This window comes from Chlorocebus sabaeus, chromosome 4 (assembly GCF_047675955.1).
Source record: "Chlorocebus sabaeus isolate Y175 chromosome 4, mChlSab1.0.hap1, whole genome shotgun sequence".
NCBI classification, from domain to species: Eukaryota; Metazoa; Chordata; class Mammalia; order Primates; family Cercopithecidae; genus Chlorocebus; species Chlorocebus sabaeus.
Window position 1 is genome coordinate 89,265,024 of NC_132907.1, and position 14,109 is coordinate 89,279,132.

Here is a 14,109-nt window from a genome sequence, read left to right on the forward strand (position 1 = left end):
TCTGGTTTCCTTTCAGTGCATTAAAGAATGCCCTTAGGTTGACAATCCAAGCATTAACAATTAGCACATGTTTGTTTCATGTTTGCACATTTCTTTTGGCAAACACCCAATTTCCTCTCTACCATTTCTGACCATCAAGGATCACTCTTGTCTTGGGGGTAACTTGAAAAGTGAGTAACCAGGATTTTAGTTAACATAACCAAAGTCACAGGTGCATGATATAAGTGCTGATTTTGTCCCTGGGATGCCCTTGCAGTTAGCTTTTGAGTGCTCTCCACATGACCAAGCTGTGCTAAGCACCTTTTCATTGTGTTTCACATGCCTTTTGGGGGTTGTTTATCACAGATGAAAAAGAACAAAGACAAAAACAAAACTATTTTGGTGCTTTAAAACATCCTGATCAGTAACCAGTTTCTATTCTACACAAGAAACTTTTTAGGATCATGCCCTCCCAAAGGGCATGCTAACAGTTGTTTCTTGATCCAAGATATCTGTGATCAAACAAGTTCCAGAAATGCAGGATTGGACCAAGCAAGGTGAGTTTCTTGGAGCAGAATAGTCCTAGCCTTTATTCTGCTAGGGAATCTGCAGCTCCCTGTGAGGGAAGTCCAGCACTGGACAGCACAGGCTTAACAGACAAAGGAGAGCTTTCCTGAGGGTCACTGTAAGGGATCAGTATCTGTTAAGATATTATTTACAAAATGATATACTCGATTTAGGATTCTAAAGGTGAATTTCTGTGGCTTCTGCTTGCAAACTTTCATGTATTCTAGCTAGGCATACATAAACGAAAACTAAAATTCTAAGCCGCCCAGCCAACTGAACGGACCTCCCTTCTTGGCCAAGGGAATCCCAAAGAAACTTCAAAAACCAGTTCAGGTCATGACGGAAAAGGCAGCCAGACATGCATTATTATGCCCTCCTCCCTTTAGGAATTTAGGCACAACAGATCAGCATTGATACTGAAATGGAGATCTTCCGACTGATAAACGGACTCTTTGTAACAACAAGATACCAAATTCGAATTCCATCCTGACTCTGGTATAGCATCGCATGACAGAAAACAGATCCTGAAGGAAATCAAAGTATTTTACCACACTATATATTAATATTTCTTTGACATATTTTGGAAGGGCTCTGCATCGCCTTCTCTTGTGAGGGAAATTTGCATTTTGTAGAGAATCTCCTTCCCTTACTAGATCTTTTCCACAGAGTCTGACACCTTTTAAGGTTGGAAAAGAGACATTTACCGTGTATTGTCTCTGAAGTCTGCTAACTGAAGGCTTCATCGACATGACAAGAACCTTGGCTTCTACAACCTCCCTTATCTTAACTCAAGTATGTCTTTCTGCTGACTACAAAGCTTTCAGCAAAGCTTAACTCTTTCAACCAATTGCCAATCCGAAAATCTTTAAATTCAACCTATGACCTATGAGTCCCCTTGCTTCTAGATGTTCTGCCTTTCCAGGCTAACTAAATGTAAAACTTACCAATGTATGTCTTTATCAATGTATGTCTTTATCAATAACTTATCAATATATGTCTTTGCCTGTAACTTCTGCCTCCCTAAAATGTGTAGAATCAAGCTGTAACCTGACCACCTTGGCGTGTTCTCAAGATCTCTGAAGGTTGTGTCCTGGGCCAGGGTCACTCATATTTGGCTCAGAATAAACCTCTTCAAGTATTTTACAGAGTTTAGCTCTTTTTTTTTTTCATTAATACATGTTAGAAAAAATGAAAAATTAAGTAAATTATAACATTATGCATTTACATTTGGAAAGTTCCAAAGGTGTGGTGGGTGGTGGAAGGATTCATGAGAGAAGTGCCTAGGACAAGCAGCATGCCATTTAACAAATGCTTTCATGTTGCTCCCCTTGAATAAGTATTGCTTTTTCTCTTTACAAACTAAAGTTTATAAACCAAAGTTCTGCTCACATGGATACTAGAAAACATTTTCTACAAGCAGCCTGGCAACTCATTTGATGGTGTATATGACCATCATATATATATGTACATATACATGTACACACACATACATATATATACATGTATACATATATACCTGTATATACATATATGTGCACATGTATATACATATATACACATATGCATATGTACACAAACACACACATATACATAACTGGCAAATGGATGTCCAGTTTTTTCTGAGGATAATGAGACATAATTTGCACATTGTGGAAAGAAAAGAATGAACAACTAAATATTGTACTTTAAAGTTAATTTTGAATCATGATGTAATTCTTCTCCTATATTATCTGCCTATTTACTTCATAAATAAATGTACTAACTGCCTCTGAACTGTACACTTAAAATGGTTACACTTTAAACTATTTAATTCTACACTATGTGTAATTTAGTTCAGCAAAAACAAATCAGCAGAGGCTGAATGTATCCATAAATATTTATTGTCTCACCAATCAAAACAGAAATGGCATACTTTGCAAAGAACAGGGTTCATTTGATATATGATAGTTTTGCCAGAGTTCTCTATTTGTTAAAATAATTTTAAGTAATTTGTTTTCATGTATGAAGTTAATGTAAAAAAAATTATGGCATCTTACCAAAAATCCATAACTCCAGTCTAATCATGACAAGACATTAAATAAATCCAAGTTGAGGAATATTCAAGAAAACACCTGACAAGCAGTCTTCAAAACTGTCAAATACGAGGAAGACTGAGAAGTTGCCACAATCAGAGGAGATGAAGGTAACATGAATAAATGCAACTTGAAGAATTGGCCGGGTCCTGGCACTGCTTGGTCTTCGTGCCCAGGAAACCACCCTGGTGATGTGGAATCCTGCACTGGACAGAAGGGTGTGTTCTGTGGAAAGACTGCTGAAGTCTGAATGAAGTCTGGAATTTAGTTACTAGTACTGCACTCATATAATTTTTTTTTATTTTTGATAAATACACAACAATAAATTATATGTTGGGGCAAGAGAACCCTCTCTCTCCCCTGCTGAGGTTTGATACTTGAGTCTGAGAAATGAACTGAAATGAACTGATTAACAGGAGATAAGACATAAATTTATTAGGTGCTTGGAGACATCACAATACCTAACAATCCGATGAGACTTACATAACCTTTTTCATAGCGGAAACAGAAGCAGGGGCTCTAGGCACTGTTAGAAGAAAAGTAAATGATTTTCAGGGGAGATGAGTGGACTTGAAGAACAGACAAATGCCTGGGACAGTCTATCTGGGCTGTGGGTGTGATGTCCAATCTAGTCTCTTCTCCCATGAGTTAATCTTCGTTGTTTTATGAAATTATAAGAAGCAGGCTCTTGACAACTGCATTACTTCCAGAGGAACTTCCCTTAGTTCAGGAAGTGAACCTCAGATAAGGTCATCTTGCCTGTATTTCTGAAGTGGCAGAGGGACAAGAGTCTTGTACACGGGGTCATAGAGACCTTAGTTCTGGGGCCACTCCTTTAGTTCAAAGAGGCCAGCAGGTCAAAGCACTGTACTTTGAGGCATTGTTTTCTGAACCCCAACGTATGTAAACTGATGACATTAGAGGCAGCTGGGTGGCAGATACTTGGAACTCTCTGTAGTATCTTTGCTACTCTTCTATAAATTTAACATTATTTCAATGAGAAAAATTTTAAAGTAAGAAAATAATGAGATTGAGAATTTTTTAAAGTTTCTTTTAAAAGTTTATAAATAAATGGGACTCAGTCATCTAGAAATTCAGGTAATTTTATTTAGGCTATCTAGAAATTGAATGCTTCTATCATCTTCAACTTAATTGGTTGGTTGTATGTCAACTGAAATAGATGAAAGTTTCAACCCCTTCCATCTTTGGTTGTATGTCTAGGAGAGGTTCATTAACCTCTTGGCGCTTCAGTTCCTCATCTGAGAGACAAGCTATTTTAGTCAGTTCTGGCAGTCATAACAAAATCCCATAGGCTGTGGGCTTAAACAACTGAATTGCATTTTCTCAGAGTTCTGGAGGCTGGAAGTCTGAGATCAGGGTGCCAGTTTGGTTGGTTTCTGGTGAGGGCTCTTCCTGGCTTTTGCTCACAGCCACCTTCTTGCTTATGGGTCTTTCTTGCTTGTGGGAACGGACAGGGTGAGCTCTCCAAAGTCTCGTCTTATAAGGGCACTAATTCTGTCATGGGTACCTGTATTTAATCCATTCTCACACTGCTATAAAGAACCACCTGAAACTGGGTAATTGATGAAGAAAAAAGTTTAATGGACTCATAGTTCTGCAGGCTTAACAGGAAGCATGACTGGGAGGCCTCAGGAAACTTACAATCATGGTGGAAGGTGAAGGGGAAGCAAGCACTTTCTTCACATGGCAGCAGGAGAGAAAGAGTCGGGAGGAAGTGCCACACAGTTTTAAACCATCAGATCTCATGAGAACTCACTCACTATCATGAGAATAGCAAGGGAGAAATTCGCCTCCATGATCCAATCACCTACCACCAGGTCTGTCCTCCAACTGGACAAGAGATTTGGGCAGGGACACAAATCCAATGTATCAGAATCCCACTCTCGGGACCCCATGTAAACACAATTAAATCCCAGCGTCCCACCTCCCAATACCATCACATTGGAGATTGGGGGTTTAATTTATGAATTTCATGGGACACAATTAAGTGCATTGCATGGGGAACTGCACACCAACAAGACAACTTGTTTCTGCTGAGTGACATTATGTTTACAATGCTCTGTGAAGTTGCTGCCACATGGCTGCCCTTCACTGAGCACCAGTACTGTTGTGTGGCTATCAACGTGATTCCCCAGCACCTCTGTGGATGGACAGTGATTCATAGATTTAGGTTCAGCATCTCCCTACAAGGGTAAGATATTTAACTACATTAAAAAGTGACAGATGACACCACTGTCAGGAATAGATACAAACTCTGCAACTCTTAAATTAATCCAGATCATTTACTTGACACAAGTAACTTCGCATCCATCAGGAGCAAAAGGGGTTTAAAAATCCATCCATACCAGAGTGACAAGCTCAGACAGTGCAGGATAGGGGACAATAATGACACATTAGAAAGGAGGATGACACAGCACGGAAGGCAGAAGGCAGGACCTCCATCCACACAACAGTGATGGCAGCAATGCCACCAGAATAGAAAAGGTGTCGGGGAACCCTGTCTGCAGAAGGGCATTAGAACTGGATCCTGAAAGATCTGGATCTGAGGGACTCACCGGAATAGAAAGGGGACAAGGAAAATGCAATGAGTACAAAAGAGTCTGCAGGCCTGTCCCCAGAGATTTCAGGCTGGAAACAAATCTGACTGGGTTGCTCTATAGGTACACCTCTCTGCATTTCTTTGTACATGGTAAAACACTTGGGAACACAAAGCCAGCCAGCAGGACCGACACTACCACTTTATTTTGACTGAGCCCCAGCTCCAGAGAAGAAGCTTAGAGCCAGGGCATCTTCCTCCTGAAGATACCCTCTCACTCGCCTCCTCTGTTCCCTGAGCTGTGCAGGAAGAAAGGGCTGTAATCAGGAAGTGAGTTTTTGTCTAAAAGGGTTGAATTTCAATGGGTCAAGACTTGGATGTCATAGTGTGTGATGGCTAATATTGAGTATCAACTTGATTGGATTGAAAGATGTAAAGTACTGTTCCTGGGTGTGTCTGTGAGGGTGTTGCCAAAGGAGATTAACATTTGACTCAGTGGGCTGGGAGAGGCAGACCCACCTTCAATCTGTGTGGGCATAATCTAATCAGCTGCCAGCATGGCCAGGATAAAAGTAGGCAGAAGAACATGGAAAGACTAGACTGATTTAGTCTCCCAGCCTACATCTTTCTCCTGTGGTGGATGCTTCCTGCCCATGAACATGGGACTCCAAGTTCTTCAGCTTTGGGACTCTTGGGCCTTTGACCACAGACTGAAGGCTGCATTGTCAGCTTCCCTACTTTTGGGGTTCTGGGACTTGGATTGACTTTCTTGCCCTTCAGCTTGCAGACAGCCTATTGTGGGACTTCACCTTGTGATAGTGTGAATCAATATTCCTTAATAAACTCCTCTTTTTAGACACATCTATCCTATTAGTTCTGTTCCTCTAAAGAACTCTGATCAATACACAGTGCCATATGCAGCTTTTATTCCAACGAAGTTAAACCTGAGAAAGAGGCTACACAGGTGGTTCTCCTCTCTGCTCCTCAGAGGAGAAGTCTACTTGCTTTCCTGGTGACTGACAGGCTCTGAGGTTCCTGTCTCATCGTCAGTCATCCTTTTTCCACCCCAAACTTGACAACAGGTTGGGACACTCAGAAGCTCAGAGAAGTGTGCATGTTTCTACACTGCTGGACAGCTTGATGCTCATGTCCCTCGAGCTCTCCAAGGCTGACCTTCATGTCCTGCAGGAAGGACATTTCAGCCAGCCTGTGTCCCCCACAAAGCAGAGCCTGGGGGGAGAAGTAGGTGCCAGTCCTTCATGAGGTGGTGAAGGTGGAGGATAAGGGAGGTGAGACAGGAGCACTGTGAAGCAGAAATGTTGTGATGTCCAGCATTGCCCCGCTCCAGGCACTCCTAGGAGACCCACCAGCCTCTCAGCAGGTGGCCCTATGGTCCACAGGACTTCTCCAGGAGAGCTGATGGGAGGGATCGCACCTCAGAAAATTCTGGAGAGGGAGGGAGGGGTTCTTCCATCTACCTTGCTTCCTCCTACCTCCCTCCACCTTAGAAGAGCTGCCTTATACACACTTCCAGGTGTCCCCTCCTGTCCTGGGCAGCGGGAAGCCAGGCCAATGTTCTGGGTCATGGAATTGCATCAGTGTCAAGAAGGAGGCTGACCAGACACAGGCAGAGCACAGAGCATGCGGGAGAAAGAAAGAAGGGTCAGAGGAGGCTGAGAAGGGTCACAGGGCTGAGCTCTCAAAATGGCCCTAGAAGTGTTTTATCTTTCCTCGTTTTTGGCATTTTAAAAAATGGTCATTCGGGCATGACACGGCAGGGCTGGGCCAGAATATTCAGCTCACTGAAACACATGCTCAGCTGTTGTTCTGGATAAAAGACGTGAGGTAATGAATAATTCCTGAAGTTTGGTGGAGAATTTGGCCACATTTTAAAGGCACTGGAAAGAAAAACATTGTTTCTGCACGTTAGTGAAAGAGTAGTGAAGAGCACAGTGAGGCAGTGAGGCTCAGGGGTGAGAAGCAGCCAGGGAAACAGGATCCTGAAGAGGATGCATGGTCTTGATTATCTGGGATGATGCTGGGAATGCTGACATGGAACCTGCTCCTTTTTAAGTACCGCCTTAGTGCCATCAAAGGACTATGGCTGTGAGTGTGTTGAATAACATTTAGATACGCAATCTGAATGTCTTAGTACAGATTGCCAGGTCTAAGAGAGAGTATGTTTTCATTTAATAATAGCTTTGGAGTTCTCATTTCTCTCTGGTGGTATTATTCGTTTCCCTTGGGCTCCTGGTTTAAAATGAAGGGTTCATGGATTGGTCTGATATAAAATCACTAACACAGTCAACACCAAAGTGAAAAGAGAGTCCCAGGAAGGGCAATGAGCCCAGTGATCTCGCCGTTTTGATGGTTCTCATAAATCCAAGCATTTGCTAAAATTAAAATGGCAACCTCAAAGCCAGGCACAGTAGTAATTGAGAAGCAAAATTAGTACATTGCTGGAGAAAATAGAGAGAGAAATTAGAGACTAAAGTCCATTTAGACTGACAAAGGATGGAGAGGGAGAATTCAGAGGAAACAAAGGGAAATTATACATTATACACATACACACTTAGGATCAGGGACTACAAGGCCACACTGTTACCATGAAAAGCAGACTGTTAAGTTTTATGATGCTAAGAGACAAATGCCTTCCAAGAAGAAGTAAAAAATCCCACTAGGTTTATACAATCCTAGCCAGCAAAGTTTATGCTTTCAGAAAAATGTGTCTGAAAACAGGGAATTACAACACAAACCATTGTGTACCACCCCCTCCTGCCCTGGGGTTCCATGACGGCTTTCACAGATAGACATAGGAGATATTGAGCTCGAATTCTGCGGTGCATGGGGGTTTCTTTGCCTCTGGTGGAATTCCTTTCCCTCTGAAATGCCGTTATTCTCAAGGACAGTTTTCTTTCTCCCTGGTTTATTGTCTGAGTAAGCCTTTATTGCAGGCAAGGAGTCTTTGGCTACACTGGGCAGTGCCAAGAACAGTCGACAATAAACAAATAGTCATAACATTCAGCAGCATGTCCGTTATTGGAATGCGTAAGATAATTGTGGAGCAGGCTCAGGGGGCTTTGCATTTCTCTCCCTCCAGTCCCGGAGATTGCTTGCAAGTTTTCCTTCACGTTTTAAAAATATTGGAGCTGCTCCTTAAATATTTTAATGGCCTTTTGCTCCCTCACATTCACTTCGACCCAGCTTTCTGACTTAGCTCTAACAGGACACGAAGCTGTCATCTCTACCCAGCACTTGCTATGTCTACTCAGAAGCCTACTGTTTAAGTTTATTGCTTATTTCTTAGCTGGTATTCTTAGCTATCTCTTTCTGATATGGTCAACTCATAGATTTTGCTCTCATGCTTTGTGTCTATGCTTCTCTGCCAGGCAACAAACCCTGCAATTTGCTTTTGAATCCTACAACTGAGTACTTGGATGGATGGGGTGGTTGCAGGATACCTTTGAGGGATACATGTGAAGGTGGAAGCCCCGTGGCATGGAAGCTTCGCAGATGTTGCTGTCTCCATGGATCAATTGCAAACACAATGACCTGATGAGCAGAGAAATCCCATCTTGGAAAAAAAGAGAAAGTTGAGTCTATAGAGCCCCTACTTAGGAGTCTAACACTTGATAATCAATTGTGAAATATGGAATCTAACAGAAATTTAAATGCTATCTCTATTATATTAGGGCTAATAAAAAAGGGGCATATATGAGTAGTCTTTAAAAATTCCTTCTTGTGACTCCAGTTAAATAGGCTAAAATGAATTCGTTTAATATGCCTCTTCACATTTTATGTTAGTCATTTTATTCTTTGAATTATCACATACACAACATTCAATACTATTTTAAAAATAAATATCCTAGAGTCCCAACTCATACCATTTGCTGAGATTTTCCATTTAATTTTCTTTGATGTGGCTTCTGGTAATGTGGATGTGCCTGTGTGTGGATGCGTGTGTGTGTGTGTGTATGAGAGAGAGACAGAGAGAGAGAAAAATAAATGTGTACAGGTCACCCTGGAACAGCAGGGGATTAAGGAAGCCAATGCCTACATAGAAAAAAAATCCATGCATAACTTTTGACTCCTCAAAACCTGAATCACTAATAGCCTACTGTTGACTGGAAGCCTTACTGATAACATAAACAGTAGATTAATGTGTACATTTTATGCGTTCATAACATATCTAACATTTTGTAATTGTAAAAATATTTCTAGGCTACACAATTCATTTGTGAGTTTTTAAAAATTGTTGAAAACCTCCAAAATTGTTCCAAAATATTGATTGAAAAAAAATCCACATACAAAAACCTGTGCAATTGAAACCTGTGATGTTAAAGAGACTATTTTACTACACTTTCAGCATGCGGGCATTTAGTGGGGTTGGTTGGCTGGGAAACTTACCCTAAAGCTTTCGCCGATGTAGAATACACTGGGTATACAGCACAAAACAAAATTACCAAGAGGACTGCGTTTCAATGGAGTGAAAAGAATGTTCAAAATGAATAAAAGATTTTCAGTGAAGGTCAGCACATTTGAACAAGTAGGTAAAAACGTAGATAAATCTTATGTAATATTTACTCAGGATAGATGATTTTTGTTGTTGTTGTTTCTGAATAAACTTCATTTTTAGAGCAATTTTAGTTTATAGAAAAATTACACAGAAAGTACAGAGTTCTCATATACACCACCCCCTCCTCTCCAGTTCCCCTTTTATTATTAACAGCGTGCATGAGTGTGGTATATCTGCAACAACTAAGGAACCAATACTGATGAGGTAGTCTGAATAGAGCCTCTGACTTGGACACCTAAGAGTTCCCTGCAGAATGGCTGACTTAAGATCTGAATCTGGGTTCACCTTCTTTTGCATCTACGGTAATGATAGCCTACCTGGTTTTATTTGACTTTCTTCAAATTGAAGCCTTCTTCTAAAGCAAATTCATGGAGGTTGTCTGCAGGAAGAAGGTGGCTGAAGAAGCTCTTCTTGCAGTCCACTTCCAGGAAAGACACTGCAGGAGCGGAAGAGCCAGGGCTCCCCTTTTTATTACTCTCATATCCTCAGCAGGGCTTGGTGTGAAATTGGGAACTGGGTACTGTGAAGGCAACTATAAATTACTAGGAAAGAGTACAACTTATTTCGTAAGTGCATTTACACACCCTTTTTAACAAAAATACATAGTTTGAAACATGCCAATTCAACCCAGCAGAGTTACTGACTGCTGAAAGCGCACAGTCTGCGACTTCACAGTCCTGTAGGTCTTATGAGCTCAGATTTCTGAAAATATGTTTTTATTCATCTGAACAGCCCTTACTCAGAAATCAGAATTGAGGGAGAAATGTCAAAATGGAGAGGACATTAAGTGTTTGCTAATGCATTTGACTTTAGTTTCCTTGGATTCAATTTGGCAGCACGTATTCAACTTAAAACTCCCTTAATTGTTTCTAAGAATAAATGGAAAGAAAAAACTCCCTTGGCAGAGACAGAGATTAAATGTGTGAGACCTGGAGTGTGTTGGGGTGGTCAGGGGATGGCCAGCACTGGCTCTGCCTCCGCAGTGGGATGATCACGACTCGACTTTATCTGTCTGGGTTGTCATTCATTTTAATTCTAAAATGAGTCCTTCTAGTTCTAAAGATAATTGTATCTGCAGTTAAATAATTCTTAGTACATGATCATAGGAGGACCAGAAATATAATCTTTCTTGAAATCAAATTAAACTCAACTTCAAGTTAAATCCATTTATTTGTTCCAAAAATTGTGGAATTGCCCTTAATATTTGGGCAATTGCCCTTAATAATTGGCATTCATCTATTGCAATGCCACACCAGGTGCCTTCGTGGCACAATCTCCACGGTGTTGACATCTTTCTGGGGAAAGAAGGTTGAGGAGGAGAGGGACATCTGTGCTTTGGAAGCATCATCCACTGTTCATCTCTTGGAGACACTGTGATAGTGAGTAATTTCTTATTTTATTTTATTTTTTTTGAGACGGAGTCTTGCTCTGTAGCCCGGACTGGAGTGCAGTGGCCGGATCTCAGCTCACTGCCAGTTCCGCCTCCCGGGTTCACGCCATTCTCCTGCCTCAGCCTCCGGAGTAGCTGGGACTATAGGCGCCCGCCACCTCGCCCGGCTAGTTTTTTGTATTTTTAGTAGAGACGGGGTTTCACCGTGTTAGCCAGGATGGTCTCGATCTCCTGACCTCGTGATCCACCCGTCTCGGCCTCCCTAAGTGCTGGGATTACAGGCTTGAGCCACCGCGCCCGGCCGATAGTGAGTAATTTCTTACCACAGTTGTCATCGACTTCATTGGGCAATCTGTTAACTAATGGTGTTTCAACTGCTTTTCCTGAGGAAAGAAAAGAGAATTAGATCAGTGCCACAAAAAAGTGGGCTTTTTGTCTGCTTCTTTTAAAAATTTTTAAATAAATTACTTTCTTTTCTCCTCCTTAATCAGTGTTTCTCAACCCTGGAAGCATGTCAGAACCACCTGGAGAGCAATAAAAATACCGATGACATCATCTGGGCCCAGGCCAACTAAACCAGACTCTCAGGGGAAGAAGGCTGACTTTTTTTCCCGCCCTCTTGAGGGCGGGGGCCTGTTTTTATTTCAGTTCTTTTCAATTCCTTCCCCATAGAAAGAACTGGTGCTGCTAGTTGTCCGGAGACCACACTTTGAGCCACTGCCTCCTCAGTGACTTTTAAGGCAGTAGTTCTAAAGTGTGGTCTCCAGACAACTAGCAGCACCAGTATCTCCTGCACAGGAAGTGCCAATTTCCTCCCAGCCCTGCTGGCTGAGAAGCTCTGGGTGTGGGTCCAGCAGTCTGTGCTGTAAGGAGCCCTCCAGGTGCTGCGGCGGTGGGCTGAAGTCTGAGAACCACCCATCTAAGATCTGTGGCTTCAACTCTCCCATCTCGAGTGCAGTTTCAACTTTCTCTCTACCTTCCTTCAGCTGGCTCCCGGTGTGCATCTAGGTGTCCCAGCAATGCCTTGTATTCATGTCCAATACAAGACCGAGTCTTTCCTTGTTGTTTCTTAAACCATCTGTGCTCCTCACCATGATTCTGACGTTTAGGCTCAACAACTGGGAGCTGTCTTCAGTTTCACCTTGTTTCGTTCGTCTGGCAATTGCTCTGTCCCCGAGCCTGTGTGCCTCTCCCTCGCCCTCCCCTTTGCCACGGGGCTGGCTGTGCTCTTATTATCACTCTGCCATGAGCTCCCACTGCCATGAGCTCCCACAGAAACCCTTCTGGAGAGGAGGAGGACTCTTTCTTCATCTCCCTGTCTATCATCCTTATCACCTTGTTGCTTCGTTCCAAAAAACCTTCAGTTCTCATCAAAGCCCTCTGCCTCTCTTAGCACCATAAACAAACAGATCCATTACTTCACAAAAATTAGTACCAGAGCCAAGTCCCTGTCTCTCATCTGATCTGGTGACATTTATCCAAAAGCAACCAAGTTGCTTTTCTGTGTGCCCTCCTCAGACCCCAGAGGCTGGCAGCATGAGCCGCCCCCGGCTTCCTGCCTCTACAGCTGGCATCACATCACATCGCAGCTTCTGCTGGAAGCTCCCTCCTGAGGTTCAGCCTGGATCTGTCCTCATATCTGTCATTCATCCTTCAAGAGTCAGCTAAATTTTGACTGCCTCCCACCCAGAAGGAATCACTTCCTCATTTGTGCTCCTGTAGGATTTTCTTCGTAACATTTATAACACTTGGTGTGAGTCTAGCTTTTTTAATGATAAACAGGACCTAAACTTAGGAGTCAGTTCTCTCTCTCGACACCCAGGCTTCATACATGGGTTAAGTGTTGGCTTATTTCTTTCTCTCCTTGGATTTTACTCCTTTACCTTTAACTTCTTTAACCTTCTGCTCCTATCATCTGCTTGGATGTCCGTGGCATCAGTCGACACATATAAGCAACGCTTTGTCAGGGGCCTCTCCAGACAGGTTCTGTATAGATCTTTTTCTAATTTTCTTAATGGTATTACCACTATCAATGATTCAACGTGACTCCTTGAAGGTGTTTTTGACATATTCCCCTTCCACTCCCATATCTATAACTTGCTCTAAAGTGTTGACTCTTTCGTTTTATTTATTTATTTTTTATTTTTTTGAAACTGAGTCTCGTTCTATCACCCAGGCTGAAGTTCAGTGGTGCCGTCTCATCTCACTGCAACCTCTGCCTCCCAGGTTCAAGCGATTCTCGTGCCTCAGCCTCCCGAGTAGTTGGGATTATAGGCACCTGCCACCACAGCCAGCTAATTTTTGTATTTTTAGTAGAGATGGGGTTTGACCATGTTGGCCAGGCTGGTCTCGAACTCCTGACCTCAAGTGATCCATCTGCCTCGGCCTCCCATAATGCTGGGATTACAGGCATGAGCCACCATGCCTGGATAGTTTTATTCTTTATGATAGGAATTTTCCTCCTTAGTCAACAACCCAGTTGATCTCTTGTACATTTATGCCGGCTAAATGTGGAGCAAACAAGCTGGAGCAAGTCTTTGGGCAAGGATGACCTTCTCCTGTGTTCTCTACTGTGAGTGCTAAAATCCTAATGCCATAGCCAGGCAGGACAGGACCCCTGGCAGCTATAGCTCTGTGCAGAAGGGACAATTGTTAAGAATCTACAGCAGGCAAATGCAGATGTGCTTATGAATGATTACCCCACATTAGGGTAATCGTGGTGCACATCTCACTTCCATTCATAAGCAAGAAATTAACTTCGCTGTCTTTTGCCTCACCTCTGGACACATTCTTAGCTTATCAAATCTCCCGTCTCACCCTTGAACACTTTGTCAAACAGGTTTCCCATCTTTTCCATTAGTTTCAGTAGGACATGCTCATTTTTTAGCCATTTAGAAAGTTGAGACTGTTTCCTATTTCAATTTCTCATGACATCCAAGACATCCACCCTTCCCTATGGAGAGACTAT

At 42.4% G+C, this 14,109-nt stretch overlaps 1 long non-coding RNA gene across 1 annotated transcript; it reads left to right on the forward strand.

Annotated features, from left to right (window-relative positions):
• Positions 1 to 428: 428 nt before the first annotated feature.
• Positions 429 to 8,888, forward strand: LOC119620814 (uncharacterized). Its single transcript, XR_005237363.2, has 2 exons — positions 429 to 536; positions 8,565 to 8,888. It is a non-coding gene; the product is annotated as an uncharacterized lncRNA (long non-coding RNA).
• Positions 8,889 to 14,109: the final 5,221 nt, after the last annotated feature.